Source organism: Acipenser ruthenus, chromosome 50, assembly GCF_902713425.1.
Source record: "Acipenser ruthenus chromosome 50, fAciRut3.2 maternal haplotype, whole genome shotgun sequence".
In the NCBI taxonomy this organism is placed as follows: Eukaryota; Metazoa; Chordata; class Actinopteri; order Acipenseriformes; family Acipenseridae; genus Acipenser; species Acipenser ruthenus.
In genome coordinates this window covers 3728433-3753482 of record NC_081238.1, presented here as the reverse complement: position 1 = coordinate 3753482, position 25050 = coordinate 3728433, and the positions used below count along the sequence as shown (strand labels likewise).

At 41.7% G+C, this 25050-nt stretch overlaps 69 non-coding genes across 69 annotated transcripts; all 69 read right to left on the bottom strand.

Moving 5' to 3' along the window:
- Window positions 1-379: 379 nt before the first annotated feature.
- Window positions 380-461, bottom strand: trnal-uag (transfer RNA leucine (anticodon UAG)). Its single transcript has one exon. It is a non-coding gene; the product is annotated as a tRNA-Leu (tRNA).
- Window positions 462-583: 122 nt separating this feature from the next.
- On the bottom strand, window positions 584-654 carry trnag-ccc (transfer RNA glycine (anticodon CCC)). The gene has a single exon. It is a non-coding gene; the product is annotated as a tRNA-Gly (tRNA).
- Window positions 655-749: 95 nt separating this feature from the next.
- Window positions 750-831, bottom strand: trnal-aag (transfer RNA leucine (anticodon AAG)). The gene has a single exon. It is a non-coding gene; the product is annotated as a tRNA-Leu (tRNA).
- Window positions 832-1238: 407 nt separating this feature from the next.
- On the bottom strand, window positions 1239-1320 carry trnal-uag (transfer RNA leucine (anticodon UAG)). Its single transcript has one exon. It is a non-coding gene; the product is annotated as a tRNA-Leu (tRNA).
- A 122-nt stretch (window positions 1321-1442) lies between these two features.
- trnag-ccc (transfer RNA glycine (anticodon CCC)) lies at window positions 1443-1513 on the bottom strand. Its single transcript has one exon. It is a non-coding gene; the product is annotated as a tRNA-Gly (tRNA).
- Window positions 1514-1608: 95 nt separating this feature from the next.
- On the bottom strand, window positions 1609-1690 carry trnal-aag (transfer RNA leucine (anticodon AAG)). The gene has a single exon. It is a non-coding gene; the product is annotated as a tRNA-Leu (tRNA).
- Window positions 1691-2121: 431 nt separating this feature from the next.
- Window positions 2122-2203, bottom strand: trnal-uag (transfer RNA leucine (anticodon UAG)). Its single transcript has one exon. It is a non-coding gene; the product is annotated as a tRNA-Leu (tRNA).
- A 122-nt stretch (window positions 2204-2325) lies between these two features.
- Window positions 2326-2396, bottom strand: trnag-ccc (transfer RNA glycine (anticodon CCC)). Its single transcript has one exon. It is a non-coding gene; the product is annotated as a tRNA-Gly (tRNA).
- A 95-nt stretch (window positions 2397-2491) lies between these two features.
- trnal-aag (transfer RNA leucine (anticodon AAG)) lies at window positions 2492-2573 on the bottom strand. The gene has a single exon. It is a non-coding gene; the product is annotated as a tRNA-Leu (tRNA).
- A 407-nt stretch (window positions 2574-2980) lies between these two features.
- Window positions 2981-3062, bottom strand: trnal-uag (transfer RNA leucine (anticodon UAG)). The gene has a single exon. It is a non-coding gene; the product is annotated as a tRNA-Leu (tRNA).
- Window positions 3063-3184: 122 nt separating this feature from the next.
- Window positions 3185-3255, bottom strand: trnag-ccc (transfer RNA glycine (anticodon CCC)). The gene has a single exon. It is a non-coding gene; the product is annotated as a tRNA-Gly (tRNA).
- A 95-nt stretch (window positions 3256-3350) lies between these two features.
- Window positions 3351-3432, bottom strand: trnal-aag (transfer RNA leucine (anticodon AAG)). Its single transcript has one exon. It is a non-coding gene; the product is annotated as a tRNA-Leu (tRNA).
- A 404-nt stretch (window positions 3433-3836) lies between these two features.
- Window positions 3837-3918, bottom strand: trnal-uag (transfer RNA leucine (anticodon UAG)). Its single transcript has one exon. It is a non-coding gene; the product is annotated as a tRNA-Leu (tRNA).
- A 122-nt stretch (window positions 3919-4040) lies between these two features.
- On the bottom strand, window positions 4041-4111 carry trnag-ccc (transfer RNA glycine (anticodon CCC)). Its single transcript has one exon. It is a non-coding gene; the product is annotated as a tRNA-Gly (tRNA).
- Window positions 4112-4206: 95 nt separating this feature from the next.
- trnal-aag (transfer RNA leucine (anticodon AAG)) lies at window positions 4207-4288 on the bottom strand. Its single transcript has one exon. It is a non-coding gene; the product is annotated as a tRNA-Leu (tRNA).
- Window positions 4289-4701: 413 nt separating this feature from the next.
- trnal-uag (transfer RNA leucine (anticodon UAG)) lies at window positions 4702-4783 on the bottom strand. Its single transcript has one exon. It is a non-coding gene; the product is annotated as a tRNA-Leu (tRNA).
- A 122-nt stretch (window positions 4784-4905) lies between these two features.
- Window positions 4906-4976, bottom strand: trnag-ccc (transfer RNA glycine (anticodon CCC)). Its single transcript has one exon. It is a non-coding gene; the product is annotated as a tRNA-Gly (tRNA).
- Window positions 4977-5071: 95 nt separating this feature from the next.
- Window positions 5072-5153, bottom strand: trnal-aag (transfer RNA leucine (anticodon AAG)). Its single transcript has one exon. It is a non-coding gene; the product is annotated as a tRNA-Leu (tRNA).
- A 407-nt stretch (window positions 5154-5560) lies between these two features.
- trnal-uag (transfer RNA leucine (anticodon UAG)) lies at window positions 5561-5642 on the bottom strand. The gene has a single exon. It is a non-coding gene; the product is annotated as a tRNA-Leu (tRNA).
- A 122-nt stretch (window positions 5643-5764) lies between these two features.
- Window positions 5765-5835, bottom strand: trnag-ccc (transfer RNA glycine (anticodon CCC)). The gene has a single exon. It is a non-coding gene; the product is annotated as a tRNA-Gly (tRNA).
- A 95-nt stretch (window positions 5836-5930) lies between these two features.
- Window positions 5931-6012, bottom strand: trnal-aag (transfer RNA leucine (anticodon AAG)). Its single transcript has one exon. It is a non-coding gene; the product is annotated as a tRNA-Leu (tRNA).
- A 410-nt stretch (window positions 6013-6422) lies between these two features.
- On the bottom strand, window positions 6423-6504 carry trnal-uag (transfer RNA leucine (anticodon UAG)). The gene has a single exon. It is a non-coding gene; the product is annotated as a tRNA-Leu (tRNA).
- A 122-nt stretch (window positions 6505-6626) lies between these two features.
- Window positions 6627-6697, bottom strand: trnag-ccc (transfer RNA glycine (anticodon CCC)). The gene has a single exon. It is a non-coding gene; the product is annotated as a tRNA-Gly (tRNA).
- Window positions 6698-6792: 95 nt separating this feature from the next.
- Window positions 6793-6874, bottom strand: trnal-aag (transfer RNA leucine (anticodon AAG)). The gene has a single exon. It is a non-coding gene; the product is annotated as a tRNA-Leu (tRNA).
- Window positions 6875-7278: 404 nt separating this feature from the next.
- On the bottom strand, window positions 7279-7360 carry trnal-uag (transfer RNA leucine (anticodon UAG)). Its single transcript has one exon. It is a non-coding gene; the product is annotated as a tRNA-Leu (tRNA).
- Window positions 7361-7482: 122 nt separating this feature from the next.
- Window positions 7483-7553, bottom strand: trnag-ccc (transfer RNA glycine (anticodon CCC)). The gene has a single exon. It is a non-coding gene; the product is annotated as a tRNA-Gly (tRNA).
- Window positions 7554-7647: 94 nt separating this feature from the next.
- trnal-aag (transfer RNA leucine (anticodon AAG)) lies at window positions 7648-7729 on the bottom strand. Its single transcript has one exon. It is a non-coding gene; the product is annotated as a tRNA-Leu (tRNA).
- A 404-nt stretch (window positions 7730-8133) lies between these two features.
- On the bottom strand, window positions 8134-8215 carry trnal-uag (transfer RNA leucine (anticodon UAG)). The gene has a single exon. It is a non-coding gene; the product is annotated as a tRNA-Leu (tRNA).
- A 122-nt stretch (window positions 8216-8337) lies between these two features.
- trnag-ccc (transfer RNA glycine (anticodon CCC)) lies at window positions 8338-8408 on the bottom strand. The gene has a single exon. It is a non-coding gene; the product is annotated as a tRNA-Gly (tRNA).
- Window positions 8409-8503: 95 nt separating this feature from the next.
- trnal-aag (transfer RNA leucine (anticodon AAG)) lies at window positions 8504-8585 on the bottom strand. The gene has a single exon. It is a non-coding gene; the product is annotated as a tRNA-Leu (tRNA).
- A 404-nt stretch (window positions 8586-8989) lies between these two features.
- trnal-uag (transfer RNA leucine (anticodon UAG)) lies at window positions 8990-9071 on the bottom strand. The gene has a single exon. It is a non-coding gene; the product is annotated as a tRNA-Leu (tRNA).
- A 122-nt stretch (window positions 9072-9193) lies between these two features.
- Window positions 9194-9264, bottom strand: trnag-ccc (transfer RNA glycine (anticodon CCC)). Its single transcript has one exon. It is a non-coding gene; the product is annotated as a tRNA-Gly (tRNA).
- A 95-nt stretch (window positions 9265-9359) lies between these two features.
- Window positions 9360-9441, bottom strand: trnal-aag (transfer RNA leucine (anticodon AAG)). Its single transcript has one exon. It is a non-coding gene; the product is annotated as a tRNA-Leu (tRNA).
- Window positions 9442-9857: 416 nt separating this feature from the next.
- Window positions 9858-9939, bottom strand: trnal-uag (transfer RNA leucine (anticodon UAG)). The gene has a single exon. It is a non-coding gene; the product is annotated as a tRNA-Leu (tRNA).
- Window positions 9940-10061: 122 nt separating this feature from the next.
- On the bottom strand, window positions 10062-10132 carry trnag-ccc (transfer RNA glycine (anticodon CCC)). The gene has a single exon. It is a non-coding gene; the product is annotated as a tRNA-Gly (tRNA).
- A 95-nt stretch (window positions 10133-10227) lies between these two features.
- trnal-aag (transfer RNA leucine (anticodon AAG)) lies at window positions 10228-10309 on the bottom strand. Its single transcript has one exon. It is a non-coding gene; the product is annotated as a tRNA-Leu (tRNA).
- Window positions 10310-10722: 413 nt separating this feature from the next.
- On the bottom strand, window positions 10723-10804 carry trnal-uag (transfer RNA leucine (anticodon UAG)). The gene has a single exon. It is a non-coding gene; the product is annotated as a tRNA-Leu (tRNA).
- A 122-nt stretch (window positions 10805-10926) lies between these two features.
- trnag-ccc (transfer RNA glycine (anticodon CCC)) lies at window positions 10927-10997 on the bottom strand. The gene has a single exon. It is a non-coding gene; the product is annotated as a tRNA-Gly (tRNA).
- A 95-nt stretch (window positions 10998-11092) lies between these two features.
- On the bottom strand, window positions 11093-11174 carry trnal-aag (transfer RNA leucine (anticodon AAG)). The gene has a single exon. It is a non-coding gene; the product is annotated as a tRNA-Leu (tRNA).
- A 419-nt stretch (window positions 11175-11593) lies between these two features.
- trnal-uag (transfer RNA leucine (anticodon UAG)) lies at window positions 11594-11675 on the bottom strand. The gene has a single exon. It is a non-coding gene; the product is annotated as a tRNA-Leu (tRNA).
- A 122-nt stretch (window positions 11676-11797) lies between these two features.
- trnag-ccc (transfer RNA glycine (anticodon CCC)) lies at window positions 11798-11868 on the bottom strand. Its single transcript has one exon. It is a non-coding gene; the product is annotated as a tRNA-Gly (tRNA).
- A 95-nt stretch (window positions 11869-11963) lies between these two features.
- trnal-aag (transfer RNA leucine (anticodon AAG)) lies at window positions 11964-12045 on the bottom strand. Its single transcript has one exon. It is a non-coding gene; the product is annotated as a tRNA-Leu (tRNA).
- A 413-nt stretch (window positions 12046-12458) lies between these two features.
- Window positions 12459-12540, bottom strand: trnal-uag (transfer RNA leucine (anticodon UAG)). Its single transcript has one exon. It is a non-coding gene; the product is annotated as a tRNA-Leu (tRNA).
- Window positions 12541-12662: 122 nt separating this feature from the next.
- Window positions 12663-12733, bottom strand: trnag-ccc (transfer RNA glycine (anticodon CCC)). Its single transcript has one exon. It is a non-coding gene; the product is annotated as a tRNA-Gly (tRNA).
- A 95-nt stretch (window positions 12734-12828) lies between these two features.
- trnal-aag (transfer RNA leucine (anticodon AAG)) lies at window positions 12829-12910 on the bottom strand. The gene has a single exon. It is a non-coding gene; the product is annotated as a tRNA-Leu (tRNA).
- A 403-nt stretch (window positions 12911-13313) lies between these two features.
- Window positions 13314-13395, bottom strand: trnal-uag (transfer RNA leucine (anticodon UAG)). The gene has a single exon. It is a non-coding gene; the product is annotated as a tRNA-Leu (tRNA).
- Window positions 13396-13517: 122 nt separating this feature from the next.
- Window positions 13518-13588, bottom strand: trnag-ccc (transfer RNA glycine (anticodon CCC)). The gene has a single exon. It is a non-coding gene; the product is annotated as a tRNA-Gly (tRNA).
- Window positions 13589-13683: 95 nt separating this feature from the next.
- On the bottom strand, window positions 13684-13765 carry trnal-aag (transfer RNA leucine (anticodon AAG)). The gene has a single exon. It is a non-coding gene; the product is annotated as a tRNA-Leu (tRNA).
- A 422-nt stretch (window positions 13766-14187) lies between these two features.
- On the bottom strand, window positions 14188-14269 carry trnal-uag (transfer RNA leucine (anticodon UAG)). The gene has a single exon. It is a non-coding gene; the product is annotated as a tRNA-Leu (tRNA).
- Window positions 14270-14391: 122 nt separating this feature from the next.
- Window positions 14392-14462, bottom strand: trnag-ccc (transfer RNA glycine (anticodon CCC)). Its single transcript has one exon. It is a non-coding gene; the product is annotated as a tRNA-Gly (tRNA).
- A 95-nt stretch (window positions 14463-14557) lies between these two features.
- trnal-aag (transfer RNA leucine (anticodon AAG)) lies at window positions 14558-14639 on the bottom strand. The gene has a single exon. It is a non-coding gene; the product is annotated as a tRNA-Leu (tRNA).
- A 422-nt stretch (window positions 14640-15061) lies between these two features.
- On the bottom strand, window positions 15062-15143 carry trnal-uag (transfer RNA leucine (anticodon UAG)). Its single transcript has one exon. It is a non-coding gene; the product is annotated as a tRNA-Leu (tRNA).
- A 122-nt stretch (window positions 15144-15265) lies between these two features.
- On the bottom strand, window positions 15266-15336 carry trnag-ccc (transfer RNA glycine (anticodon CCC)). The gene has a single exon. It is a non-coding gene; the product is annotated as a tRNA-Gly (tRNA).
- Window positions 15337-15431: 95 nt separating this feature from the next.
- On the bottom strand, window positions 15432-15513 carry trnal-aag (transfer RNA leucine (anticodon AAG)). Its single transcript has one exon. It is a non-coding gene; the product is annotated as a tRNA-Leu (tRNA).
- Window positions 15514-15926: 413 nt separating this feature from the next.
- trnal-uag (transfer RNA leucine (anticodon UAG)) lies at window positions 15927-16008 on the bottom strand. Its single transcript has one exon. It is a non-coding gene; the product is annotated as a tRNA-Leu (tRNA).
- Window positions 16009-16130: 122 nt separating this feature from the next.
- trnag-ccc (transfer RNA glycine (anticodon CCC)) lies at window positions 16131-16201 on the bottom strand. The gene has a single exon. It is a non-coding gene; the product is annotated as a tRNA-Gly (tRNA).
- A 95-nt stretch (window positions 16202-16296) lies between these two features.
- On the bottom strand, window positions 16297-16378 carry trnal-aag (transfer RNA leucine (anticodon AAG)). Its single transcript has one exon. It is a non-coding gene; the product is annotated as a tRNA-Leu (tRNA).
- A 419-nt stretch (window positions 16379-16797) lies between these two features.
- trnal-uag (transfer RNA leucine (anticodon UAG)) lies at window positions 16798-16879 on the bottom strand. The gene has a single exon. It is a non-coding gene; the product is annotated as a tRNA-Leu (tRNA).
- Window positions 16880-17001: 122 nt separating this feature from the next.
- Window positions 17002-17072, bottom strand: trnag-ccc (transfer RNA glycine (anticodon CCC)). Its single transcript has one exon. It is a non-coding gene; the product is annotated as a tRNA-Gly (tRNA).
- A 95-nt stretch (window positions 17073-17167) lies between these two features.
- On the bottom strand, window positions 17168-17249 carry trnal-aag (transfer RNA leucine (anticodon AAG)). Its single transcript has one exon. It is a non-coding gene; the product is annotated as a tRNA-Leu (tRNA).
- A 416-nt stretch (window positions 17250-17665) lies between these two features.
- On the bottom strand, window positions 17666-17747 carry trnal-uag (transfer RNA leucine (anticodon UAG)). The gene has a single exon. It is a non-coding gene; the product is annotated as a tRNA-Leu (tRNA).
- Window positions 17748-17870: 123 nt separating this feature from the next.
- On the bottom strand, window positions 17871-17941 carry trnag-ccc (transfer RNA glycine (anticodon CCC)). The gene has a single exon. It is a non-coding gene; the product is annotated as a tRNA-Gly (tRNA).
- Window positions 17942-18036: 95 nt separating this feature from the next.
- On the bottom strand, window positions 18037-18118 carry trnal-aag (transfer RNA leucine (anticodon AAG)). The gene has a single exon. It is a non-coding gene; the product is annotated as a tRNA-Leu (tRNA).
- A 407-nt stretch (window positions 18119-18525) lies between these two features.
- On the bottom strand, window positions 18526-18607 carry trnal-aag (transfer RNA leucine (anticodon AAG)). Its single transcript has one exon. It is a non-coding gene; the product is annotated as a tRNA-Leu (tRNA).
- Window positions 18608-18729: 122 nt separating this feature from the next.
- trnag-ccc (transfer RNA glycine (anticodon CCC)) lies at window positions 18730-18800 on the bottom strand. Its single transcript has one exon. It is a non-coding gene; the product is annotated as a tRNA-Gly (tRNA).
- A 95-nt stretch (window positions 18801-18895) lies between these two features.
- trnal-aag (transfer RNA leucine (anticodon AAG)) lies at window positions 18896-18977 on the bottom strand. Its single transcript has one exon. It is a non-coding gene; the product is annotated as a tRNA-Leu (tRNA).
- Window positions 18978-19399: 422 nt separating this feature from the next.
- On the bottom strand, window positions 19400-19481 carry trnal-uag (transfer RNA leucine (anticodon UAG)). Its single transcript has one exon. It is a non-coding gene; the product is annotated as a tRNA-Leu (tRNA).
- A 122-nt stretch (window positions 19482-19603) lies between these two features.
- trnag-ccc (transfer RNA glycine (anticodon CCC)) lies at window positions 19604-19674 on the bottom strand. Its single transcript has one exon. It is a non-coding gene; the product is annotated as a tRNA-Gly (tRNA).
- Window positions 19675-19769: 95 nt separating this feature from the next.
- trnal-aag (transfer RNA leucine (anticodon AAG)) lies at window positions 19770-19851 on the bottom strand. The gene has a single exon. It is a non-coding gene; the product is annotated as a tRNA-Leu (tRNA).
- Window positions 19852-25050: the final 5199 nt, after the last annotated feature.

Below are 25050 nucleotides of genomic sequence, written 5' to 3'. Positions count from 1 at the left end.
GTTCCAAACTATACAATGCTAGTGCAATTCAACAACAACAACAACAACTATTTTGATGTATTTGCAAAAAAAAGAAAAATGAACAGCAGTTCCAATGCTTCAGCTTTACTTACTACCACAACACTAACCCTTAGCCACCCAGGTTCCATACTATACACTGCTAGTACAATTCAACAACAACAACAACAACAACAACAATTATCTTGATGTATTTGTTAAAAAAAAAGAAAATTGAACAGCAGTTCAAATGCTTCAGCTTACTTCCATAGAATAGGTGGACCAAGAAACATGCCGTGGCATTTGTTACTACGTCTCTAGGGAGTCACAAGTCCTTCTGTTGCTTCTTGTGAAAAGGGGGCAGGGGTGAAAAAAATCCATATGGCAGCGGTGGGATTCGAACCCACGCCTCCAGAGAGACTGGAGCCTAAATCCAGCGCCTTAGACCGCTCGGCCACACTACCGCATTGCAAGCTTTCTGCCCCCCAGGTTTCGTACTATACGCCGCTAACGCAATTCAACTAATACAATTGTAAAATTTTAACGTAATTATTGGTTTGAAAACACAAACGCTGCCTTATCAGCTTGCGCCAACTGGGAATTGAACCCAGGTCTCAAGAATGGGAATCTTGTATGATACCACTACACCATTGGCGCTGACATGTTTGCGTGTATGCAAATATTCCATGGAACGGAATATTTTCTTTTACAGCAGTTCAAAAGACCGAAGTGGGGTTGAAAAAAAAACAATATGGCAGCGGTGGGATTTGAACCCACGCCTCCGGAGAGACTGGAGCCTTAATCCAGCGCCTTAGACCGCTCGGCCACGCTACCACAACACTTACTCTTGGCCACCCAGGTTCCAAACTATACAATGCTAGTGCAATTCAACAACAACAACAACAACAACTATTTTGATGTATTTGCAAAAAAAAGAAAAATGAACAGCAGTTCCAATGCTTCAGCTTTACTTACTACCACAACACTAACCCTTAGCCACCCAGGTTCCATACTATACACTGCTAGTACAATTCAACAACAACAACAACAACAACAACAATTATCTTGATGTATTTGTTAAAAAAAAAGAAAATTGAACAGCAGTTCAAATGCTTCAGCTTACTTCCATAGAATAGGTGGACCAAGAAACATGCCGTGGCATTTGTTACTACGTCTCTAGGGAGTCACAAGTCCTTCTGTTGCTTCTTGTGAAAAGGGGGCAGGGGTGAAAAAAATCCATATGGCAGCGGTGGGATTCGAACCCACGCCTCCAGAGAGACTGGAGCCTAAATCCAGCGCCTTAGACCGCTCGGCCACACTACCGCATTGCAAGCTTTCTGCCCCCCAGGTTTCGTACTATACGCCGCTAACGCAATTCAACTACTACAATTGTAAAATTTTAACGTAATTATTGGTTTGAAAACACAAACGCTGCCTTATCAGCTTGCGCCAACTGGGAATTGAACCCAGGTCACAAGAATGGGAATCTTGTATGATACCACTACACCATTGGCGCTGACATGTTTGCGTGTATGCAAATATTCCATGGAACGGAATATTTTCTTTTACAGCAGTTCAAAAGACCGAAGTGGGGTTGAAAAAAAAACAATATGGCAGCGGTGGGATTTGAACCCACGCCTCCGGAGAGATTGGAGCCTTAATCCAGCGCCTTAGACCGCTCGGCCACGCTACCACAACACTTACTCTTGGCCACCCAGGTTCCAAACTATACAATGCTAGTGCAATTCAACAACAACAACAACAACAACTATTTTGATGTATTTGCAAAAAAAAGAAAAATGAACAGCAATTCCAATGCTTCAGCTTTACTTACTACCACAACACTAACCCTTAGCCACCCAGGTTCCATACTATACACTGCTAGTACAATTCAACAACAACAACAACAACAACAACAACAACAACAACAACAACAACAACAATTATCTTGATGTATTTGTTAAAAAAAAAGAAAATTGAACAGCAGTTCAAATGCTTCAGCTTACTTCCATAGAATAGGTGTACCAAGAAACATGCCGTGGCATTTGTTACTACGTCTCTAGGGAGTCACAAGTCCTTCTGTTGCTTCTTGTGAAAAGGGGGCAGGGGTGAAAAAAATCCATATGGCAGCGGTGGGATTCGAACCCACGCCTCCAGAGAGACTGGAGCCTAAATCCAGCGCCTTAGACCGCTCGGCCACACTACCGCATTGCAAGCTTTCTGCCCCCCAGGTTTCGTACTATACGCCGCTAACGCAATTCAACTACTACAATTGTAAAATTTTAACGTAATTATTGGTTTGAAAACACAAACGCTGCCTTATCAGCTTGCGCCAACTGGGAATTGAACCCAGATCACAAGAATGGGAATCTTGTATGATACCACTACACCATTGGCGCTGACATGTTTGCGTGTATGCAAATATTCCATGGAACGGAATATTTTCTTTTACAGCAGTTCAAAAGACCGAAGTGGGGTTGAAAAAAAAACAATATGGCAGCGGTGGGATTTGAACCCACGCCTCCGGAGAGACTGGAGCCTTAATCCAGCGCCTTAGACCGCTCGGCCACGCTACCACAACACTTACTCTTGGCCACCCAGGTTCCAAACTATACAATGCTAGTGCAATTCAACAACAACAACAACAACAACTATTTTGATGTATTTGCAAAAAAAAGAAAAATGAACAGCAGTTCCAATGCTTCAGCTTTACTTACTACCACAACACTAACCCTTAGCCACCCAGGTTCCATACTATACACTGCTAGTACAATTCAACAACAACAACAACAACAACAACAATTATCTTGATGTATTTGTTAAAAAAAAAGAAAATTGAACAGCAGTTCAAATGCTTCAGCTTACTTCCATAGAATAGGTGGACCAAGAAACATGCCGTGGCATTTGTTACTACGTCTCTAGGGAGTCACAAGTCCTTCTGTTGCTTCTTGTGAAAAGGGGGCAGGGGTGAAAAAAATCCATATGGCAGCGGTGGGATTCGAACCCACGCCTCCAGAGAGACTGGAGCCTAAATCCAGCGCCTTAGACCGCTCGGCCACACTACCGCATTGCAAGCTTTCTGCCCCCCAGGTTTCGTACTATACGCCGCTAACGCAATTCAACTACTACAATTGTAAAATTTTAACGTAATTATTGGTTTGAAAACACAAACGCTGCCTTATCAGCTTGCGCCAACTGGGAATTGAACCCAGGTCACAAGAATGGGAATCTTGTATGATACCACTACACCATTGGCGCTGACATGTTTGCGTGTATGCAAATATTCCATGGAACGGAATATTTTCTTTTACAGCAGTTCAAAAGACCGAAGTGGGGTTGAAAAAAAAACAATATGGCAGCGGTGGGATTTGAACCCACGCCTCCGGAGAGATTGGAGCCTTAATCCAGCGCCTTAGACCGCTCGGCCACGCTACCACAACACTTACTCTTGGCCACCCAGGTTCCAAACTATACAATGCTAGTGCAATTCAACAACAACAACAACAACAACTATTTTGATGTATTTGCAAAAAAAAGAAAAATGAACAGCAATTCCAATGCTTCAGCTTTACTTACTACCACAACACTAACCCTTAGCCACCCAGGTTCCATACTATACACTGCTAGTACAATTCAACAACAACAACAACAACAACAATTATCTTGATGTATTTGTTAAAAAAAAAGAAAATTGAACAGCAGTTCAAATGCTTCAGCTTACTTCCATAGAATAGGTGTACCAAGAAACATGCCGTGGCATTTGTTACTACGTCTCTAGGGAGTCACAAGTCCTTCTGTTGCTTCTTGTGAAAAGGGGGCAGGGGTGAAAAAAATCCATATGGCAGCGGTGGGATTCGAACCCACGCCTCCAGAGAGACTGGAGCCTAAATCCAGCGCCTTAGACCGCTCGGCCACACTATCGCATTGCAAGCTTTCTGCCCCCCAGGTTTCGTACTATACGCCGCTAACGCAATTCAACTACTACAATTGTAAAATTTTAACGTAATTATTGGTTTGAAAACACAAACGCTGCCTTATCAGCTTGCGCCAACTGGGAATTGAACCCAGATCACAAGAATGGGAATCTTGTATGATACCACTACACCATTGGCGCTGACATGTTTGCGTGTATGCAAATATTCCATGGAACGGAATATTTTCTTTTACAGCAGTTCAAAAGACCGAAGTGGGGTTGAAAAAAAAACAATATGGCAGCGGTGGGATTTGAACCCACGCCTCCGGAGAGACTGGAGCCTTAATCCAGCGCCTTAGACCGCTCGGCCACGCTACCACAACACTTACTCTTGGCCACCCAGGTTCCAAACTATACAATGCTAGTGCAATTCAACAACAACAACAACAACAACTATTTTGATGTATTTGCAAAAAAAAGAAAAATGAACAGCAGTTCCAATGCTTCAGCTTTACTTACTACCACAACACTAACCCTTAGCCACCCAGGTTCCATACTATACACTGCTAGTACAATTCAACAACAACAACAACAACAACAACAACAACAATTATCTTGATGTATTTGTTAAAAAAAAAGAAAATTGAACAGCAGTTCAAATGCTTCAGCTTACTTCCATAGAATAGGTGGACCAAGAAACATGCCGTGGCATTTGTTACTACGTCTCTAGGGAGTCACAAGTCCTTCTGTTGCTTCTTGTGAAAAGGGGGCAGGGGTGAAAAAAATCCATATGGCAGCGGTGGGATTCGAACCCACGCCTCCAGAGAGACTGGAGCCTAAATCCAGCGCCTTAGACCGCTCGGCCACACTACCGCATTGCAAGCTTTCTGCCCCCCAGGTTTCGTACTATACGCCGCTAACGCAATTCAACTACTACAATTGTAAAATTTTAACGTAATTATTGGTTTGAAAACACAAACGCTGCCTTATCAGCTTGCGCCAACTGGGAATTGAACCTAGGTCTCAAGAATGGGAATCTTGTATGATACCACTACACCATTGGCGCTGACATGTTTGCGTGTATGCAAATATTCCATGGAACGGAATATTTTCTTTTACAGCAGTTCAAAAGACCGAAGTGGGGTTGAAAAAAAAACAATATGGCAGCGGTGGGATTTGAACCCACGCCTCCGGAGAGACTGGAGCCTTAATCCAGCGCCTTAGACCGCTCGGCCACGCTACCACAACACTTACTCTTGGCCACCCAGGTTCCAAACTATACAATGCTAGTGCAATTCAACAACAACAACAACAACAACTATTTTGATGTATTTGCAAAAAAAAGAAAAATGAACAGCAGTTCCAATGCTTCAGCTTTACTTACTACCACAACACTAACCCTTAGCCACCCAGGTTCCATACTATACACTGCTAGTACAATTCAACAACAACAACAACAACAACAACAATTATCTTGATGTATTTGTTAAAAAAAAAGAAAATTGAACAGCAGTTCAAATGCTTCAGCTTACTTCCATAGAATAGGTGGACCAAGAAACATGCCGTGGCATTTGTTACTACGTCTCTAGGGAGTCACAAGTCCTTCTGTTGCTTCTTGTGAAAAGGGGGCAGGGGTGAAAAAAATCCATATGGCAGCGGTGGGATTCGAACCCACGCCTCCAGAGAGACTGGAGCCTAAATCCAGCGCCTTAGACCGCTCGGCCACACTACCGCATTGCAAGCTTTCTGCCCCCCAGGTTTCGTACTATACGCCGCTAACGCAATTCAACTACTACAATTGTAAAATTTTAACGTAATTATTGGTTTGAAAACACAAACGCTGCCTTATCAGCTTGCGCCAACTGGGAATTGAACCCAGGTCACAAGAATGGGAATCTTGTATGATACCACTACACCATTGGCGCTGACATGTTTGCGTGTATGCAAATATTCCATGGAACGGAATATTTTCTTTTACAGCAGTTCAAAAGACCGAAGTGGGGTTGAAAAAAAAACAATATGGCAGCGGTGGGATTTGAACCCACGCCTCCGGAGAGACTGGAGCCTTAATCCAGCGCCTTAGACCGCTCGGCCACGCTACCACAACACTTACTCTTGGCCACCCAGGTTCCAAACTATACAATGCTAGTGCAATTCAACAACAACAACAACAACTATTTTGATGTATTTGCAAAAAAAAGAAAAATGAACAGCAGTTCCAATGCTTCAGCTTTACTTACTACCACAACACTAACCCTTAGCCACCCAGGTTCCATACTATACACTGCTAGTACAATTCAACAACAACAACAACAACAACAACAATTATAATTATCTTGATGTATTTGTTAAAAAAAAAGAAAATTGAACAGCAGTTCAAATGCTTCAGCTTACTTCCATAGAATAGGTGGACCAAGAAACATGCCGTGGCATTTGTTACTACGTCTCTAGGGAGTCACAAGTCCTTCTGTTGCTTCTTGTGAAAAGGGGGCAGGGGTGAAAAAAATCCATATGGCAGCGGTGGGATTCGAACCCACGCCTCCAGAGAGACTGGAGCCTAAAACCAGCGACTTAGACCGCTCGGCCACACTACCGCATTGCAAGTTTTCTGCCCCCCAGGTTTCGTACTATACGCCGCTAACGCAATTCAACTAGTACAATTGTAAAATTTTAACGTAATTATTGGTTTGAAAACACAAACGCTGCCTTATCAGCTTGCGCCAACTGGGAATTGAACCCAGGTCACAAGAATGGGAATCTTGTATGATACCACTACACCATTGGCGCTGACATGTTTGCGTGTATGCAAATATTCCATGGAACGGAATATTTTCTTTTACAGCAGTTCAAAAGACCGAAGTGGGGTTGAAAAAAAAACAATATGGCAGCGGTGGGATTTGAACCCACGCCTCCGGAGAGACTGGAGCCTTAATCCAGCGCCTTAGACCGCTCGGCCACGCTACCACAACACTTACTCTTGGCCACCCAGGTTCCAAACTATACAATGCTAGTGCAATTCAACAACAACAACAACAACTATTTTGATGAATTTGCAAAAAAAAGAAAAATGAACAGCAGTTCCAATGCTTCAGCTTTACTTACTACCACAACACTAACCCTTAGCCACCCAGGTTCCATACTATACACTGCTAGTACAATTCAACAACAACAACAACAACAACAACAATTATCTTGATGTATTTGTTAAAAAAAAAGAAAATTGAACAGCAGTTCAAATGCTTCAGCTTACTTCCATAGAATAGGTGGACCAAGAAACATGCCGTGGCATTTGTTACTACGTCTCTAGGGAGTCACAAGTCCTTCTGTTGCTTCTTGTGAAAAGGGGGCAGGGGTGAAAAAAATCCATATGGCAGCGGTGGGATTCGAACCCACGCCTCCAGAGAGACTGGAGCCTAAATCCAGCGACTTAGACCGCTCGGCCACACTACCGCATTGCAAGTTTTCTGCCCCCCAGGTTTCGTACTATACGCCGCTAACGCAATTCAACTAGTACAATTGTAAAATTTTAACGTAATTATTGGTTTGAAAACACAAACGCTGCCTTATCAGCTTGCGCCAACTGGGAATTGAACCCAGGTCACAAGAATGGGAATCTTGTATGATACCACTACACCATTGGCGCTGACATGTTTGCGTGTATGCAAATATTCCATGGAACGGAATATTTTCTTTTACAGCAGTTCAAAAGACGAAGTGGGGTTGAAAAAAAAACAATATGGCAGCGGTGGGATTTGAACCCACGCCTCCGGAGAGACTGGAGCCTTAATCCAGCGCCTTAGACCGCTCGGCCACGCTACCACAACACTTACTCTTGGCCACCCAGGTTCCAAACTATACAATGCTAGTGCAATTCAACAACAACAACAACAACTATTTTGATGAATTTGCAAAAAAAAGAAAAATGAACAGCAGTTCCAATGCTTCAGCTTTACTTACTACCACAACACTAACCCTTAGCCACCCAGGTTCCATACTATACACTGCTAGTACAATTCAACAACAACAACAACAACAACAACAATTATCTTGATGTATTTGTTAAAAAAAAAGAAAATTGAACAGCAGTTCAAATGCTTCAGCTTACTTCCATAGAATAGGTGGACCAAGAAACATGCCGTGGCATTTGTTACTACGTCTCTAGGGAGTCACAAGTCCTTCTGTTGCTTCTTGTGAAAAGGGGGCAGGGGTGAAAAAAATCCATATGGCAGCGGTGGGATTCGAACCCACGCCTCCAGAGAGACTGGAGCCTAAATCCAGCGCCTTAGACCGCTCGGCCACACTACCGCATTGCAAGCTTTCTGCCCCCCAGGTTTCGTACTATACGCCGCTAACGCAATTCAACTAGTACAATTGTAAAATTTTAACGTAATTATTGGTTTGAAAACACAAACGCTGCCTTATCAGCTTGCGCCAACTGGGAATTGAACCCAGGTCACAAGAATGGGAATCTTGTATGATACCACTACACCATTGGCGCTGACATGTTTGCGTGTATGCAAATATTCCATGGAACGGAATATTTTCTTTTACAGCAGTTCAAAAGACCGAAGTGGGGTTGAAAAAAAAACAATATGGCAGCGGTGGGATTTGAACCCACGCCTCCGGAGAGACTGGAGCCTTAATCCAGCGCCTTAGACCGCTCGGCCACGCTACCACAACACTTACTCTTGGCCACCCAGGTTCCAAACTATACAATGCTAGTGCAATTCAACAACAACAACAACAACTATTTTGATGTATTTGCAAAAAAAAGAAAAATGAACAGCAGTTCCAATGCTTCAGCTTTACTTACTACCACAACACTAACCCTTAGCCACCCAGGTTCCATACTATACACTGCTAGTACAATTCAACAACAACAACAACAACAACAACAATTATCTTGATGTATTTGTTAAAAAAAAAGAAAATTGAACAGCAGTTCAAATGCTTCAGCTTACTTCCATAGAATAGGTGGACCAAGAAACATGCCGTGGCATTTGTTACTACGTCTCTAGGGAGTCACAAGTCCTTCTGTTGCTTCTTGTGAAAAGGGGGCAGGGGTGAAAAAAATCCATATGGCAGCGGTGGGATTCGAACCCACGCCTCCAGAGAGACTGGAGCCTAAATCCAGCGCCTTAGACCGCTCGGCCACACTACCGCATTGCAAGCTTTCTGCCCCCCAGGTTTCGTACTATACGCCGCTAACGCAATTCAACTACTACAATTGTAAAATTTTAACGTAATTATTGGTTTGAAAACACAAACGCTGCCTTATCAGCTTGCGCCAACTGGGAATTGAACCGAGGTCACAAGAATGGGAATCTTGTATGATACCACTACACCATTGGCGCTGACATGTTTGCGTGTATGCAAATATTCCATGGAACGGAATATTTTCTTTTACAGCAGTTCAAAAGACCGAAGTGGGGTTGAAAAAAAAACAATATGGCAGCGGTGGGATTTGAACCCACGCCTCCGGAGAGACTGGAGCCTTAATCCAGCGCCTTAGACCGCTCGGCCACGCTACCACAACACTTACTCTTGGCCACCCAGGTTCCAAACTATACAATGCTAGTGCAATTCAACAACAACAACAACAACAACAACAACAACTATTTTGATGTATTTGCAAAAAAAAGAAAAATGAACAGCAGTTCCAATGCTTCAGCTTTACTTACTACCACAACACTAACCCTTAGCCACCCAGGTTCCATACTATACACTGCTAGTACAATTCAACAACAACAACAACAACAACAACAATTATCTTGATGTATTTGTTAAAAAAAAAGAAAATTGAACAGCAGTTCAAATGCTTCAGCTTACTTCCATAGAATAGGTGTACCAAGAAACATGCCGTGGCATTTGTTACTACGTCTCTAGGGAGTCACAAGTCCTTCTGTTGCTTCTTGTGAAAAGGGGGCAGGGGTGAAAAAAATCCATATGGCAGCGGTGGGATTCGAACCCACGCCTCCAGAGAGACTGGAGCCTAAATCCAGCGCCTTAGACCGCTCGGCCACACTACCGCATTGCAAGCTTTCTGCCCCCCAGGTTTCGTACTATACGCCGCTAACGCAATTCAACTACTACAATTGTAAAATTTTAACGTAATTATTGGTTTGAAAACACAAACGCTGCCTTATCAGCTTGCGCCAACTGGGAATTGAACCCAGGTCACAAGAATGGGAATCTTGTATGATACCACTACACCATTGGCGCTGACATGTTTGCGTGTATGCAAATATTCCATGGAACGGAATATTTTCTTTTACAGCAGTTCAAAAGACCGAAGTGGGGTTGAAAAAAAAACAATATGGCAGCGGTGGGATTTGAACCCACGCCTCCGGAGAGACTGGAGCCTTAATCCAGCACCTTAGACCGCTCGGCCACGCTACCACAACACTTACTCTTGGCCACCCAGGTTCCAAACTATACAATGCTAGTGCAATTCAACAACAACAACAACAACAACAACAACTATTTTGATGTATTTGCAAAAAAAAGAAAAATGAACAGCAGTTCCAATGCTTCAGCTTTACTTACTACCACAACACTAACCCTTAGCCACCCAGGTTCCATACTATACACTGCTAGTACAATTCAACAACAACAACAACAACAACAACAATTATCTTGATGTATTTGTTAAAAAAAAAGAAAATTGAACAGCAGTTCAAATGCTTCAGCTTACTTCCATAGAATAGGTGGACCAAGAAACATGCCGTGGCATTTGTTACTACGTCTCTAGGGAGTCACAAGTCCTTTTGTTGCTTCTTGTGAAAAGGGGGCAGGGGTGAAAAAAATCCATATGGCAGCGGTGGGATTCGAACCCACGCCTCCAGAGAGACTGGAGCCTAAATCCAGCGCCTTAGACCGCTCGGCCACACTACCGCATTGCAAGCTTTCTGCCCCCCAGGTTTCGTACTATACGCCGCTAACGCAATTCAACTACTACAATTGTAAAATTTTAACGTAATTATTGGTTTGAAAACACAAACGCTGCCTTATCAGCTTGCGCCAACTGGGAATTGAACCCAGGTCACAAGAATGGGAATCTTGTATGATACCACTACACCATTGGCGCTGACATGTTTGCGTGTATGCAAATATTCCATGGAACGGAATATTTTCTTTTACAGCAGTTCAAAAGACCGAAGTGGGGTTGAAAAAAAAACAATATGGCAGCGGTGGGATTTGAACCCACGCCTCCGGAGAGACTGGAGCCTTAATCCAGCGCCTTAGACCGCTCGGCCACGCTACCACAACACTTACTCTTGGCCACCCAGGTTCCAAACTATACAATGCTAGTGCAATTCAACAACAACAACAACAACAACAACAACAACTATTTTGATGTATTTGCAAAAAAAAGAAAAATGAACAGCAGTTCCAATGCTTCAGCTTTACTTACTACCACAACACTAACCCTTAGCCACCCAGGTTCCATACTATACACTGCTAGTACAATTCAACAACAACAACAACAACAACAACAACAATTATCTTGATGTATTTGTTAAAAAAAAAGAAAATTGAACAGCAGTTCAAATGCTTCAGCTTACTTCCATAGAATAGGTGTACCAAGAAACATGCCGTGGCATTTGTTACTACGTCTCTAGGGAGTCACAAGTCCTTCTGTTGCTTCTTGTGAAAAGGGGGCAGGGGTGAAAAAAATCCATATGGCAGCGGTGGGATTCGAACCCACGCCTCCAGAGAGACTGGAGCCTAAATCCAGCGCCTTAGACCGCTCGGCCACACTACCGCATTGCAAGCTTTCTGCCCCCCAGGTTTCGTACTATACGCCGCTAACGCAATTCAACTACTACAATTGTAAAATTTTAACGTAATTATTGGTTTGAAAACACAAACGCTGCCTTATCAGCTTGCGCCAACTGGGAATTGAACCCAGGTCACAAGAATGGGAATCTTGTATGATACCACTACACCATTGGCGCTGACATGTTTGCGTGTATGCAAATATTCCATGGAACGGAATATTTTCTTTTACAGCAGTTCAAAAGACCGAAGTGGGGTTGAAAAAAAAACAATATGGCAGCGGTGGGATTTGAACCCACGCCTCCGGAGAGACTGGAGCCTTAATCCAGCACCTTAGACCGCTCGGCCACGCTACCACAACACTTACTCTTGGCCACCCAGGTTCCAAACTATACAATGCTAGTGCAATTCAACAACAACAACAACAACAACAACAACTATTTTGATGTATTTGCAAAAAAAAGAAAAATGAACAGCAGTTCCAATGCTTCAGCTTTACTTACTACCACAACACTAACCCTTAGCCACCCAGGTTCCATACTATACACTGCTAGTACAATTCAACAACAACAACAACAACAACAACAATTATCTTGATGTATTTGTTAAAAAAAAAGAAAATTGAACAGCAGTTCAAATGCTTCAGCTTACTTCCATAGAATAGGTGGACCAAGAAACATGCCGTGGCATTTGTTACTACGTCTCTAGGGAGTCACAAGTCCTTTTGTTGCTTCTTGTGAAAAGGGGGCAGGGGTGAAAAAAATCCATATGGCAGCGGTGGGATTCGAACCCACGCCTCCAGAGAGACTGGAGCCTAAATCCAGCGCCTTAGACCGCTCGGCCACACTACCGCATTGCAAGCTTTCTGCCCCCCAGGTTTCGTACTATACGCCGCTAACGCAATTCAACTACTACAATTGTAAAATTTTAACGTAATTATTGGTTTGAAAACACAAACGCTGCCTTATCAGCTTGCGCCAACTGGGAATTGAACCCAGGTCACAAGAATGGGAATCTTGTATGATACCACTACACCATTGGCGCTGACATGTTTGCGTGTATGCAAATATTCCATGGAACGGAATATTTTCTTTTACAGCAGTTCAAAAGACCGAAGTGGGGTTGAAAAAAAAACAATATGGCAGCGGTGGGATTTGAACCCACGCCTCCGGAGAGACTGGAGCCTTAATCCAGCGCCTTAGACCGCTCGGCCACGCTACCACAACACTTACTCTTGGCCACCCAGGTTCCAAACTATACAATGCTAGTGCAATTCAACAACAACAACAACAACTATTTTGATGTATTTGCAAAAAAAGAAAAATGAACAGCAGTTCCAATGCTTCAGCTTTACTTACTACCACAACACTAACCCTTAGCCACCCAGGTTCCATACTATACACTGCTAGTACAATTCAACAACAACAACAACAACAACAACAATTATCTTGATGTATTTGTTAAAAAAAAAGAAAATTGAACAGCAGTTCAAATGCTTCAGCTTACTTCCATAGAATAGGTGGACCAAGAAACATGCCGTGGCATTTGTTACTACGTCTCTAGGGAGTCACAAGTCCTTCTGTTGCTTCTTGTGAAAAGGGGGCAGGGGTGAAAAAAATCCATATGGCAGCGGTGGGATTCGAACCCACGCCTCCAGAGAGACAGGAGCCTAAATCCAGCGCCTTAGACCGCTCGGCCACACTACCGCATTGCAAGCTTTCTGCCCCCCAGGTTTCGTACTATACGCCGCTAACGCAATTCAACTACTACAATTGTAAAATTTTAACGTAATTATTGGTTTGAAAACACAAACGCTGCCTTATCAGCTTGCGCCAACTGGGAATTGAACCCAGGTCACAAGAATGGGAATCTTGTATGATACCACTACACCATTGGCGCTGACATGTTTGCGTGTATGCAAATATTCCATGGAACGGAATATTTTCTTTTACAGCAGTTCAAAAGACCGAAGTGGGGTTGAAAAAAAAACATTATGGCAGCGGTGGGATTTGAACCCACGCCTCCGGAGAGACTGGAGCCTTAATCCAGCACCTTAGACCGCTCGGCCACGCTACCACAACACTTACTCTTGGCCACCCAGGTTCCAAACTATACAATGCTAGTGCAATTCAACAACAACAACAACAACAACAACAACTATTTTGATGTATTTGCAAAAAAAAGAAAAATGAACAGCAGTTCCAATGCTTCAGCTTTACTTACTACCACAACACTAACCCTTAGCCACCCAGGTTCCATACTATACACTGCTAGTACAATTCAACAACAACAACAACAACAACAACAACAACAACAATTATCTTGATGTATTTGTTAAAAAAAAAGAAAATTGAACAGCAGTTCAAATGCTTCAGCTTACTTCCATAGAATAGGTGTACCAAGAAACATGCCGTGGCATTTGTTACTACGTCTCTAGGGAGTCACAAGTCCTTCTGTTGCTTCTTGTGAAAAGGGGGCAGGGGTGAAAAAAATCCATATGGCAGCGGTGGGATTCGAACCCACGCCTCCAGAGAGACAGGAGCCTAAATCCAGCGCCTTAGACCGCTCGGCCACACTACCGCATTGCAAGTTTTCTGCCCCCCAGGTTTCGTACTATACGCCGCTAACGCAATTCAACTACTACAATTGTAAAATTTTAACGTAATTATTGGTTTGAAAACACAAACGCTGCCTTATCAGCTTGCGCCAACTGGGAATTGAACCCAGGTCACAAGAATGGGAATCTTGTATGATACCACTACACCATTGGCGCTGACATGTTTGCGTGTATGCAAATATTCCATGGAACGGAATATTTTCTTTTACAGCAGTTCAAAAGACCGAAGTGGGGTTGAAAAAAAAACAATATGGCAGCGGTGGGATATGAACCCACGCCTCCGGAGAGACTGGAGCCTTAATCCAGCACCTTAGACCGCTCGGCCACGCTACCACAACACTTACTCTTGGCCACCCAGGTTCCAAACTATACAATGCTAGTGCAATTCAACAACAACAACAACAACAACAACAACTATTTTGATGTATTTGCAAAAAAAAGAAAAATGAACAGCAGTTCCAATGCTTCAGCTTTACTTACTACCACAACACTAACCCTTAGCCACCCAGGTTCCATACTATACACTGCTAGTACAATTCAACAACAACAACAACAACAACAACAACAACAACAATTATCTTGATGTATTTGTTAAAAAAAAAGAAAATTGAACAGCAGTTCAAATGCTTCAGCTTACTTCCATAGAATAGGTGTACCAAGAAACATGCCGTGGCATTTGTTACTACGTCTCTAGGGAGTCACAAGTCCTTCTGTTGCTTCTTGTGAAAAGGGGGCAGGGGTGAAAAAAATCCATATGGCAGCGGTGGGATTCGAACCAACGCCTCCAGAGAGACAGGAGCCTAAATCCAGCGCCTTAGACCGCTCGGCCACACTACCGCATTGCAAGCTTTCTGCCCCCCAGGTTTCGTACTATACGCCGCTAACGCAATTCAACTACTACAATTGTAAAATTTTAACGTAATTATTGGTTTGAAAACACAAACGCTGCCTTATCAGCTTGCGCCAACTGGGAATTGAACCCAGGTCACAAGAATGGGAATCTTGTATGATACCACTACACCATTGGCGCTGACATGTTTGCGTGTATGCAAATATTCCATGGAACGGAATATTTTCTTTTACAGCAGTTCAAAAGACCGAAGTGGGGTTGAAAAAAAAACAATATGGCAGCGGTGGGATTTGAACCCACGCCTCCGGAGAGACTGGAGCCTTAATCCAGAACCTTAGACCGCTCGGCCACGCTACCACAACACTTACTCTTGGCCACCCAGGTTCCAAACTATACAATGCTAGTGCAATTCAACAACAACAACAACAACAACAACAACTATTTTGATGTATTTGCAAAAAAAAGAAAAATGAACAGCAGTTCCAATGCTTCAGCTTTACTTACTACCACAACACTAACCCTTAGCCACCCAGGTTCCATACTATACACTGCTAGTACAATTCAACAACAACAACAACAACAACAACAATTATCTTGATGTATTTGTTAAAAAAAAAGAAAATTGAACAGCAGTTCAAATGCTTCAGCTTACTTCCATAGAATAGGTGTACCAAGAAACATGCCGTGGCATTTGTTACTACGTCTCTAGGGAGTCACAAGTCCTTCTGTTGCTTCTTGTGAAAAGGGGGCAGGGGTGAAAAAAATCCATATGGCAGCGGTGGGATTCGAACCCACGCCTCCAGAGAGACAGGAGCCTAAATCCAGCGCCTTAGACCGCTCGGCCACACTACCGCATTGCAAGCTTTCTGCCCCCCAGGTTTCGTACTATACGCCGCTAACGCAATTCAACTACTACAATTGTAAAATTTTAACGTAATTATTGATTTGAAAACACAAACGCTGCCTTATCAGCTTGCGCCAACTGGGAATTGAACCCAGGTCACAAGAATGGGAATCTTGTATGATACCACTACACCATTGGCGCTGACATGTTTGCGTGTATGCAAATATTCCATGGAACGGAATATTTTCTTTTACAGCAGTTCAAAAGACCGAAGTGGGGTTGAAAAAAAAACAATATGGCAGCGGTGGGATTTGAACCCACGCCTCCGGAGAGACTGGAGCCTTAATCCAGCACCTTAGACCGCTCGGCCACGCTACCACAACACTTACTCTTGGCCACCCAGGTTCCAAACTATACAATGCTAGTGCAATTCAACAACAACAACAACAACAACAACAACAACTATTTTGATGTATTTGCAAAAAAAAGAAAAATGAACAGCAGTTCCAATGCTTCAGCTTTACTTACTACCACAACACTAACCCTTAGCCACCCAGGTTCCATACTATACACTGCTAGTACAATTCAACAACAACAACAACAACAACAACAACAATTATCTTGATGTATTTGTTAAAAAAAAAGAAAATTGAACAGCAGTTCAAATGCTTCAGCTTACTTCCATAGAATAGGTGTACCAAGAAACATGCCGTGGCATTTGTTACTACGTCTCTAGGGAGTCACAAGTCCTTCTGTTGCTTCTTGTGAAAAGGGGGCAGGGGTGAAAAAAATCCATATGGCAGCGGTGGGATTCGAACCCACGCCTCCAGAGAGACTGGAGCCTAAATCCAGCGCCTTAGACCGCTCGGCCACACTACCGCATTGCAAGCTTTCTGCCCCCCAGGTTTCGTACTATACGCCGCTAACGCAATTCAACTACTACAATTGTAAAATTTTAACGTAATTATTGGTTTGAAAACACAAACGCTGCCTTATCAGCTTGCGCCAACTGGGAATTGAACCCAGGTCACAAGAATGGGAATCTTGTATGATACCACTACACCATTGGCGCTGACATGTTTGCGTGTATGCAAATATTCCATGGAACGGAATATTTTCTTTTACAGCAGTTCAAAAGACCGAAGTGGGGTTGAAAAAAAAACAATATGACAGCGGTGGGATTTGAACCCACGCCTCCGGAGAGACTGGAGCCTTAATCCAGCACCTTAGACCGCTCGGCCACGCTACCACAACACTTACTCTTGGCCACCCAGGTTCCAAACTATACAATGCTAGTGCAATTCAACAACAACAACAACAACAACAACAACAACTATTTTGATGTATTTGCAAAAAAAAGAAAAATGAACAGCAGTTCCAATGCTTCAGCTTTACTTACTACCACAACACTAACCCTTAGCCACCCAGGTTCCATACTATACACTGCTAGTACAATTCAACAACAACAACAACAACAACAACAATTATCTTGATGTATTTGTTAAAAAAAAAGAAAATTGAACAGCAGTTCAAATGCTTCAGCTTACTTCCATAGAATAGGTGGACCAAGAAACATGCCGTGGCATTTGTTACTACGTCTCTAGGGAGTCACAAGTCCTTCTGTTGCTTCTTGTGAAAAGGGGGCAGGGGTGAAAAAAATCCATATGGCAGCGGTGGGATTCGAACCCACGCCTCCAGAGAGACTGGAGCCTAAATCCAGCGCCTTAGACCGCTCGGCCACACTACCGCATTGCAAGCTTTCTGCCCCCCCAGGTTTCGTACTATACGCCGCTAACGCAATTCAACTACTACAATTGTAAAATTTTAACGTAATTATTGGTTTGAAAACACAAACGCTGCCTTATCAGCTTGCGCCAACTGGGAATTGAACCCAGGTCACAAGAATGGGAATCTTGTATGATACCACTACACCATTGGCGCTGACATGTTTGCGTGTATGCAAATATTCCATGGAACGGAATATTTTCTTTTACAGCAGTTCAAAAGACCGAAGTGGGGTTGAAAAAAAAACAATATGGCAGCGGTGGGATTTGAACCCACGCCTCCGGAGAGACTGGAGCCTTAATCCAGCGCCTTAGACCGCTCGGCCACGCTACCACAACACTTACTCTTGGCCACCCAGGTTCCAAACTATACAATGCTAGTGCAATTCAACAACAACAACAACAACTATTTTGATGTATTTGCAAAAAAAAGAAAAATGAACAGCAGTTCCAATGCTTCAGCTTTACTTACTACCACAACACTAACCCTTAGCCACCCAGGTTCCATACTATACACTGCTAGTACAATTCAACAACAACAACAACAACAACAACAACAATTATCTTGATGTATTTGTTAAAAAAAAAGGAAATTGAACAGCAGTTCAAATGCTTCAGCTTACTTCCATAGAATAGGTGGACCAAGAAACATGCCGTGGCATTTGTTACTACGTCTCTAGGGAGTCACAAGTCCTTCTGTTGCTTCTTGTGAAAAGGGGGCAGGGGTGAAAAAAATCCATATGGCAGCGGTGGGATTTGAACCCACGCCTCCGGAGAGACTGGAGCCTTAATCCAGCGCCTTAGACCGCTCGGCCACACTACCGCATTGCAAGCTTTCTGCCCCCCAGGTTTCGTACTATACGCCGCTAACGCAATTCAACTACTACAATTGTAAAATTTTAACGTAATTATTGGTTTGAAAACACAAACGCTGCCTTATCAGCTTGCGCCAACTGGGAATTGAACCCAGGTCACAAGAATGGGAATCTTGTATGATACCACTACACCATTGGCGCTGACATGTTTGCGTGTATGCAAATATTCCATGGAACGGAATATTTTCTTTTACAGCAGTTCAAAAGACCGAAGTGGGGTTGAAAAAAAAACAATATGGCAGCGGTGGGATTTGAACCCACGCCTCCGGAGAGACTGGAGCCTTAATCCAGCGCCTTAGACCGCTCGGCCACGCTACCACAACACTTACTCTTGGCCACCCAGGTTCCAAACTATACAATGCTAGTGCAATTCAACAACAACAACAACAACTATTTTGATGTATTTGCAAAAAAAAGAAAAATGAACAGCAGTTCCAATGCTTCAGCTTTACTTACTACCACAACACTAACCCTTAGCCACCCAGGTTCCATACTATACACTGCTAGTACAATTCAACAACAACAACAACAACAACAACAACAACAACAACAACAACAATTATCTTGATGTATTTGTTAAAAAAAAAGAAAATTGAACAGCAGTTCAAATGCTTCAGCTTACTTCCATAGAATAGGTGTACCAAGAAACATGCCGTGGCATTTGTTACTACGTCTCTAGGGAGTCACAAGTCCTTCTGTTGCTTCTTGTGAAAAGGGGGCAGGGGTGAAAAAAATCCATATGGCAGCGGTGGGATTCGAACCCACGCCTCCAGAGAGACTGGAGCCTAAATCCAGCGCCTTAGACCGCTCGGCCACACTACCGCATTGCAAGCTTTCTGCCCCCCAGGTTTCGTACTATACGCCGCTAACGCAATTCAACTACTACAATTGTAAAATTTTAACGTAATTATTGGTTTGAAAACACAAACGCTGCCTTATCAGCTTGCGCCAACTGGGAATTGAACCCAGGTCACAAGAATGGGAATCTTGTATGATACCACTACACCATTGGCGCTGACATGTTTGCGTGTATGCAAATATTCCATGGAACGGAATATTTTCTTTTACAGCAGTTCAAAAGACCGAAGTGGGGTTGAAAAAAAAACAATATGGCAGCAGTGGGATTTGAACCCACGCCTCCGGAGAGACTGGAGCCTTAATCCAGCGCCTTAGACCGCTCGGCCACGCTACCACAACACTTACTCTTGGCCACCCAGGTTCCAAACTATACAATGCTAGTGCAATTCAACAACAACAACAACAACAAGAACAACAACAACTATTTTGATGTATTTGCAAAAAAAAGAAAAATGAACAGCAGTTCAAATGCTTCAGCTTACTTACTACCACAACACTAACCCTTAGCCACCCAGGTTCCAAACTATACAATGCTAGTGCAATTCAACAACAACAACAACAACAAGAACAACAACAACAACAACTATTTTGATGTATTTGCAAAAAAAAGAAAAATGACCAGCAGTTCAAATGCTTCAGCTTACTTACTACCACAACACTAACCCTTAGCCACCCAGGTTCCATACTATACACTGCTAGTACAATTCAACAACAACAACAATTATCTTGATGTATTTGTAAAAAAAAAAGAAAATTGAACAGCAGTTCAAATGCTTCAGCTTACTTCCATAGAATAGGTGTATCAAGAAACATGCCGTGGCATTTGTTACTACGTCTCTAGGGAGTCACAAGTCCTTCTGCTGTTGCTTCTTGTGAAAAGGGGGCAGGGGTGAAAAAAATCAAGATGGTAGCAGTGGGATTTGAACCCCCCAGGTTTCATACTATGAACCGCTAACAGAATTCAATTACAACAATTTATTGTAAAATCTTAACGTCATGATTTGGTTGAAAAAACAAACACTTGCTGCGGGGGGCCAGTCGAGAATAGATGTAACAGAAAATCCAGCTGCAGAAATCTGTTTTTAGGGGTTTTTATGTCCCTGGGCATTACACATCAATAGCACTAGGAGACTGGTATAAACGCACCGTTATTGTTAACTATTTATTTAACTTTTTTGCTGCAAGACATATTGAACTTATTATATTTCTTTTACTTAGCTTTCCTTGTATATATAACATTTTACAGTATTATCATAATATATTCACTGTACAACTTTTTAAAATGTCTAAACAACTATATTCAGTGTATAATTTCTTAAAATGTCTTAACAACAACTGTGTGGTGTAGTGGTTAGGGTTCTGGACCTGACTGGAGGGTTGTGGGTTCAATCCCCGGTGGGGGACACTGCTGCTGTACCTATGAGCAAGGTACTTTTATGTCCAAGCTATATTCACTGTACACTTATTTAGTATGTCCATAATATATTCACTGTTCAATTTTTTAATATGTCCAAAATATATTCACTGTTCAGTTTTTTAATATGTCCAAACAACAAATATATTCACTGTGCATTTTTTTATATGTCCAAACAATTAGAGTAACTGTATAATGTTGTAATATGTCCAATCAACAACTATATTCACTGTAATATTTTTTAATATTATTAATTTGTTTTATCATTTAATTCTTAGCACATACCCTCATCCAAGGCAAGTTACATATGTTACAAGATATCACATTATTTTCACATACAATTACATTATTTTTTTACAACAAATTACCCATTTATACAGTTGGGTTTTTAGTAGAGCAATGTAGGTTAAATGTCTTGTTCAAGGGTACATCAACAGTGCCCCCCACCTAGTATTGAACTCACAATCATCCGGTCAAGAACCCAGAGCACTAATCACTACTCCACACTGTTGACCTTCTATTTTAACCTGCTCTCTAAATAACTATATTCACTGTACAATTTTTAAATGGGTCCAAACAACAACTATACTCACCATACAATTTTTTTATATGTCCAAACAACTATATTCACAGTACAATTTTTGTATATGTCCAAACTATATTCAATGTACAATTTTTTCATATGTCCAAGCTGTATTCACTGTACTTTTTAAATATGTACTTTTTAAATAAATTGAGGAGGCTGTGTGGTCCAGTGGTTAAAGTAAAGGGCTTGTAACTAGGAGGTCCCTGGTTCAAATTCCACCTTACCTACTGACTCATTGTGTGACCCTGAGCAAGTCATTTCACCTCCTTGTGCTCCGTCTTTCGGGTGAGATGTAGTTGTAAGTAACTGTGCAGCTGATGCGTAGTTCACACACCCTAGTCTCTGTAAGTCGCCTTGGATAAAGGCGTCTGCTAAATAAACAAATATTAATAATAATGTCCAAACAACTATAGTCACATTACATTTTTTTTATATGTCCAAACAACTATATTCACTGTACAATGTTTTTATATGTCCAAACAACTATATTTACTGTATACTTTTTTAAATGTCTAAATAAAAACTATATTCACTATACAATTTTTTTATATGTCCAAACAACAATATTCAATATGCAGATTTTTAATATGTCCAAACAACAACTATATTCACTGTACAATTTTTTTTTATATGCCCAAACAACAAATATATTCACAATTTTTTAATATGTCCAAACAACAATTATATTCACTGTACCATTTTTATATGTCCAAACTATACTCACTGTACAATTGTTTTATATGTCCAAACAACTATACTCACTGTACAATTTTAAAAAAATGTCCAAACTATATTCACAGTATCATTTTTTAATATGTCCAAACAACAACAACTATATTCACTGTAGAATTTTTTATATGTCCAAACAACTGTATTCACTATACCATTTAACATGTCCAAACAACTATTTCAACTATTTACAATTGTTTTAATATGTCCAAACAACTATATTTACTGTACCATTTTTCAATATCTACACAACTATATTCACTGTATAATTTTTTTAATGTCTAAATAACTACTAAATTCATTGTATAATTTTTTTTGTCCAAAAACAACTATATTCACTGTTCAATTTTTGTATATGTCCAAACTATATTCAATGTATAGGGATTGAAATGAACGGAATACGAGAGAGATTGAACTGCGATACAATAAGGGAGTATAAATAGAGCCGGGGAAGCAACCCGTGGAGCAGAAGAGCTGAGGGAGTGAGACGAGCTGAAGCGAGACGGAACTAAACGAGACAGCAGAGTATCTTGTTTTTCCTGCAGCTGGACGGTGATGGTGTGTAGCAGCTCGAGAGCTACGCGGTCCTGTGGTGTGCTGCACTGGAGGCTGATGAACGTGGGGGAAAGCAGTGTGGCACTTTCCCCTCGAAAGCGAAGTTCTATTTTATTTCATCTTTCTTTTGTATCTCTATAGTTTCATTTATCTGGTTGTTTTCCATTTTTAGAGATATAATATTATATAACGTGTTTTGTATTGTATGCTGAATGAATGACTGTAGAAGCTGCGTATTTTATGTAGGCCCTGAACAATTGTAACACTGCTACTGTTGGCATGGTTTTAACTATACCACTTTCTTTTTTATTATTTTAACTGTATAGTTTTAATAAATTGTTTGGATCGATTGCCAAAGTTGGTTCTTTGGTATGGTACTGCTGCTATGTTTTAATTACTGGAGAGGTGTACCCGACCTAAGATATTATTATTATTATTATTATTATTATTATTATTATTATTATTATTATTATTTGTTTTCTTTTTGTTCTTTTGATAATCTGGCGGTAGCTGTGGCCTGCTTGGACTTCACGTGATCTGAAGTATAGAACCCAGAGCCAGACACGGGACTGACAACTGGAAGCTGGAGTTATGTGTTTATGCTGTTTTTATGTGATGTTTGACCCTGTAATTGCATGGTGTGTTTTATCATTGATGTAAATAGATAAAACTTTGTACATTTCTATTACTGTTTTCCCTGTCATGTGAAATGGTTTTGAGCTGTTTGTGAAGAGTGTACACCTGGGAATTAGAACTTGTTCAGAATTAGTGGAATTTGTTAATTGGGTTTCTAGTGTCGATAAATCACTAGGTGACGTAGACACGACTACAGAACGGTGGGTTACTATTGTGATGTCCACGTGACGGTGACATGTACACAGGGAATTAAATACTTAAAACTTCAACAGAAGTCTCACATAACAGATTATAAAACCATTCATTTTACAGTTGCTGTACATCATACAGCAATGACTATTTTGGTAACACTTTTCATTTTTTTCATGCGCCCATGTGTGTCTAAAACAATCCGGCTGCAGTATGTTCTGTCAGATGGTTGTTTAATTTTAAATATTTGATTTTGCAGCGCATGTAACTGCAACGCCATCTTTTATGTGGCAGGACTAACAACAGGACGATATCAATCCTTAGAATGTGATTAATCATTCAACTCACGCTTCCATCCATATTTGCAGTTTTCCCGACAACGCATTATCAATGCATGATTCCAAATGAACACATTCGTTTGATGGGGCTTAATGTAGTGACTAATATCACCTCACAGAGCATTATAACTCACAGTGACACTTTGAAAGTAATGCTTTTAAGACTATTCTCCAGTTTGAACAAGGAAACAAATTGCGGGTGTAAGGCAAATTAGTTGGGGAATGTATTATGCTTTATTCCAATCTTAAAAGAAAAAGTTCAAAATACACTTGCGTTGGCTGGGAATCGAACCCGGATCAACTGCTTAGAAGGCAACTATGTTAACCACTTTACCACCAACACCTCTGTTCCCAAAATAACCTTCAAAGTTTTAATTAAGCCACTGTAACGTTGGCTGCTGGGACAGGTCCCGTCTTGCCTCTACTCGATAGGCGTAATACAGCAACTGGTGTTTGTGGGAGATTTTTATGGTGTTTATTGATTGATTATTTCTGTAATTATTATTTCATAGACAGCAGGCTGGTGCGCCACATGCCAGTACTATCACGATGAAGCAATTATTGTATTCTATTTTCTTTCAAAAAGATGCATGCCATGAAGATGGCATGTGAAAAAAAAAATGACGAGTAGCTAGAGGGCTGAATCGGCCCAGGTCGGGAACGGAGCAGGTCAAAGCCCCCGTGTCACCTCAGTGCTGGGACTGCTCCTCTGTGCAGACATTGCAGTGCATCCCTTTGCAAAACAACGAAACACAGTCTTGTTTTTGTTTTGTTTATTTTTGATGTGTATGTATGCATATCGAAACTAAATCCCATCTAAACCAGTTCCCTCATTTATAGCGACCACCTCTCGATGCCCATAGAAATGCTAGCCGCCAGGTAAAGCAAATCACTGTCCCTAACAGGCACACAGCAAGGCGACACTAATTCCTCAATACAGAGCATCTAGGTCTACACTTCTTTAGATGCTCGTGGAACCAAGTTGGTGCCATCAGTTGACTCGTTTGTCTAGGGGTATGATTCTCACTTTGGGTGCGAGAGGTCCCGTGTTCAAATCCTGGATGAGCCTGTTTTCAATATTTTGCA